Raw genomic sequence first — 4,896 nt, 5'->3', positions numbered from 1 at the left:
TTGATGGGGCCAGAAAGAAAACAAGAGGGAAGCTGACCCTAACCTAACAGCTAAAGCATCTGGCTGGGAGGGCAAAGTCCTGGCTTCCGGCCCCTGCTGTCAGAGTTACTTCTAGTTTCTAGCAAAATGACTGTCTTCTAAAAGACATTAATAGTCCTGGCACTGGGTACTGGAACCCAGGTTTCCCTTCTCCCAGAAGAATGCCCTCTTCACTTCAACAGAAGGACACAGGAGCTCCCTGCCCAGCCTATCCATCTCCTAGTGTTTAGGACACTCTTAGAAAGTGGAGTACATGGGTTTGAAATCCCTAATGGACAAATACTTTTAACACTAGATTATTAGGTCGAGAAGATGGGCACAAGCTTTGCCATGTTCAAGAGTGACTACAGGGTTGTTGTGCTTTATACTGAAATCATTGCTACTGTCAGTTAGAAGTTGTGGTTCAATAGGGGTTCCAGTGTGAATGACATGGATCCCAGCATAATGGAAGTACCTTTCTTGTAATCCCAGGTCAGAAGAAAGAGCAACAGTTCTGATATTTCCTCCTGGCTAGCTGTAGGTATTTTCCTGTTGAGTGACTAAGTGATATGGATCACTCTTGAGAGGTGCTTAAGTCTCCCATTCAATGAGAAGAAGTCCATGGATTAGGATTTCCACTGCTCCATTCCAAACCACAGACAATGTTCCTAAATTTTAAATATTGTGATACATAAGTGAAGGCATATTTGAGGATTTAGGATCCTGCTCCTTAATCTCCTGGAAATTATTAGACTGCTAATGAAAATGAAATTATTAGACTGCTAATGAGCTTGAATGGTATCACACAAGTCCCATCAACTTTCAGTCATCTACATAACAAATACTCCTCCAACAATTAGGAATAGCTGCCATTCTCAATTCAAGAGAGAACCAGGAATGCAACATATGGAGAGATCATGGAGAGGTAAGCTTTGTTCTGAATCTATAGATGCATGGGAGAGTTTGCACTATACTTGGTTTAATGGCATATACTATATGATCTTACTCTTTTTGTGACAACCATTTTCAGATGACGTTCCAGAAATTTTATTACAGTTAACCTAAATATGTAATTAATTTATGCCGTTCCATATGTATCACATGCAAACATCAAGCAGTCATGAAATCAAGTACTCTATGTAGTGCTCATATAAAGCAACAGAATAGATGATTAATTTTTCTATATCTGGTACAAAGATGCAGTCCATCTCAGTGCACCAGTCTTTCCAAAATTGCCTCTATTTTTTTCCTACCAGTGTGTGTTTACCTACCCACTTTTCATCATCCAGCCAAGGAAAGGACAAGGCCACTTTAACCCAAATCTGTGGCTAAATCCCAAGCTTCTAGAAGCACTTCTAAAATCTGTGAAGTCCTATAAGATTCATAAGTGAGGAAATGAGTCCTTTGGCAAGGAGTGTCATCCTTGCTGACTCTCTTCCCAACAGGAAGATCTTCACTCTCGTCAAGATATTTCTCCGCACTTCTTCAACATGCTCAAGAAAGGCAAAAGAGAGAAAAAACATCGCAGAAAAACAGCTCAAAATCTTGCTAGATCCTCATTTCCGGCTGCCAGACCTACAGACTTCCCCAAAGATAAGAATTCTCCATTTCAGACCATGAAAGGATTAGATAGAAGAACAGGAAGAGTTTCTACTCACCCACTTCCAGAAATGAGTAAGAAGAAACTGGTGGCACTACTGAAATAATTAGCTTTGAAGATTGAACTTACTAAAACCGAAGACAAATGTTTTTCCTCAAAAGTGAGGCAGAATTTGCTATCTGCCAGCATCACTCCTTCACAGAAATCATAAAGAAGAGTATTGTGGGATACAGAGGTGTAGATTTATTTGACAAGTCTTAAACTATGGAGTCTCAAAGATTCTTTTCATCCTCCTAAAAGTCATGCAGAATGGCTCCCTAGTAAACAGCAATTTGAGAAAACAGCATGGTTGGGAAATCTCTAGGGAGATTTTCAAAGACTGCATAGACAGAGCTAGATAAAAATAGCTCTTCAGCAGTGACCCCTACAATAATAACCACTTGGTTAAATAATCAAAAGAGCTTCACATTTTTACTAAAAAAAAAAAGCCACTATCCATTTGTTGTGGATGGATTCCTGGACTCTATGAAGTTGGTAGTGAAAGTGGAAAATTCAATGCAATGGTGTCAGTCCTGTTTCAAGCCTTGGACAATTGATTATTTCACCAAGCCTCAGTTTCTAAATGGAATCTTGTTTCAGAAGAAAGAAACTTAAGATATTGTCCAATCAGCCCAGATCCTAACACATCCCCATTCCAGCAAATCCAAGAACTACAGGCACAGATGGAAGCTTCTTTTACTCCTAGCTAATACAAAGATCACACAGAAACATCTCTTTTTAGTAGGGGCATGTGAAGCAGGCTGTATTTGATTCAGATTCAGATTCAGCCTGATTTGGGGGACAGAGATTTAATTTGTTGATTTGGATCATTGTCCCAATTCGATTTGGGCAAATCCAAAGCTGAAGATTCGATTCTGATTTGGAGAATCAGCGATTCGGCCATAGATACAGGTTTATATGTTTTTTCTACATACCTTGAGGTACCAGGCGTGGCTCATGAACACTGCGACAGTGGGGCAGATGGAGCGTCCCACAGGAGCGTAGCGGGGCTCCCCGTGTGCTCGGCAACAGAACAGGAAGTGGACCAGAAGTACTTCTGGTCCACCTCTGGGTCCAATGCCGAGTACACAGGCCCCCCTCCTGCGCCCCCCCGGTTTGGTGATCAGCCACAGGGGGACCCTGGGTGCTCCCCCAGACCCAGGAGACACCAGTTGCCAAGCCACAGGGTGTGGGGGGGTCCCCTGCATGCTCTGCGGAAGACCCAGAAATAGACTGGAAGTGCTTCCATGAGATAGTCCATCTGCCCCACCATCTCAGCGTTCATGAGCTACCTGGTACCTTTAGGTATGTAGAAAAAACATATAAAGCTGTGCCTATGTCCGAAGCATCGAATCTCTCTGAATCAAATCGGAAGCTTCCAATTCAATTTGGAGAGATGAATAGGTCTTCTGATTTGATTCAGATTTGGAGATTTGGCTGCCGAATCAAGTCAGCAACCGAAGCTTCACACAGTCCTACTTTTTAGCCCACAGCTATGTCTTGAATCTGCAATATGAGATGGAAGCAGGCTAATTCCAGAGAGTTTAGGGGTTGGTTCTGTCTGCCTGGAAAAAAAACAAACTTTGCTCCATCAGGGAGTCCTGTAAAATCTATCAGAAGGCAAGGTAACCTGCTTCTCAGACAAGTGTCAAACTATCCTAAAGAAAATGACAGGGGAAACAGAAGTTGCCTCTCCAAACAAAAGATGTTTAGGCCTTTCTTCTCCATCTTCCAAGCTAGAAAAAAGATTATGAGAAAGTCTAGCCCATCTCAGACCTCAGAACACTGCTTTGGATAGTGCAGGTTCTCTAGTCAACCTACTAACATTGGTAGAGCTGACTAACGATTATTTGCACAGTGCATGCAACCCCTATTGCCCCCAGCGTCTTTAGTTCATCAGTGTAAATCACCACTATCGGCACAAAATGTACCTTTCCAAACCATAAGTCTTGACATCCATTCTATCACATACATGACCTTTGGTAGGAAGGCAATCCAAGCACTGACCATAAAATAAATAATTACTGATTTTAGGAATGAAGAAACATATGGTCTTCTGTCTTATCTCACCTAATCCACCAGTCTTCTTTCTCCTTCTTTCTACCTCTTTCTTGGTAGTATGTCTTGGGCTGTGACCCAGAATGAACAGCTTACTCGATTTATTTTCAGGGACTTTCCTTTCCCCTAGTTTACCCCTTCTGAGAGAAGTTTTTGGTGTAGTCTTGCAAATGGCCTGTTCACAGGCCTTGTATAAGAATAACACTAGTGTTGGTTAGATGGTTCTGAAAAGAGCGAGGGGTTTGGTTGAGAAAATGTCTATGCCTGAAAATAATTTAAAGCAGAAAAAAATAGCCTGAAAGCTTCATGAAAAGTATTCTCTCTGTCTCTCATTAGTTTGTTAGCAAAACTTTGATTGAAACATCTAAAAGAATAAAATGGTTATGAAAATCTTTTACAAACCAAGAAAAAATTCATTTGAATAATGATTTTTTTATTAAAAAACATTTAAATCTGGGAGGACAATCACAATTGAAGTATAAAACCAAAACACATTAGCCTACAGTTCATTTATCTTTATGAAGTACAAGCCTAGAGTGGACATTAAAGGAAAAGTGTGTGTGTGTACACACATGCACATCTGTGTATAATAGTCTAAAGTAAAGCTGTTAAACATATGACCCACAGGCTGGATCTGGCCCATGTAGCTGGGTCAGCTAACCTGTAGGACTTCTCATAAGAAGAATCACCAGTCTTCATGGGCTGGATTTGGCCCCTGGGGTTCACTGTCACAGCTGCCAGAATCTCTTCAGCAATGATGTTAATCCCATTGTTTCAGTGCAGTTCCAAAACCCAGGGTGTTAACATTACTCACCTCCCCTAGCCACTCACCAGCTACCAAAGAGGCTCTGCCATGATTTTTAGTGTCCCCTGCTGACTAAGGTTGGTAGCAGGAGATAAGGGGGAACAAGCACTAGCAGTATTTATTCCCTGGGTTCCAGAGCTGTGCAGAAAAAGTATCTCTGGCAGCTGTGGAGATTAATACTGTCACCACTGCTCACAGGTTGTTCAGCCTGCAGATAGCCCCTCAGTACAGATCTGGTCTGTGGAGCCCAGTGAGTTTTACACCCCAGCTCTAAAGCCACTAAACAGAATGAAAGTCCCACTGCTTAATATACAAGGCCAGACCCTCAATTACTGTAGACTAAAGATCCACTGACTGATAGTCTAGCCTATGGCAG

Source organism: Alligator sinensis, unplaced genomic scaffold, assembly GCF_000455745.1.
Source record: "Alligator sinensis unplaced genomic scaffold, ASM45574v1 scaffold312_2, whole genome shotgun sequence".
Taxonomy (NCBI): Eukaryota; Metazoa; Chordata; order Crocodylia; family Alligatoridae; genus Alligator; species Alligator sinensis.
Note: the sequence above shows the minus strand (reverse complement) of the source record.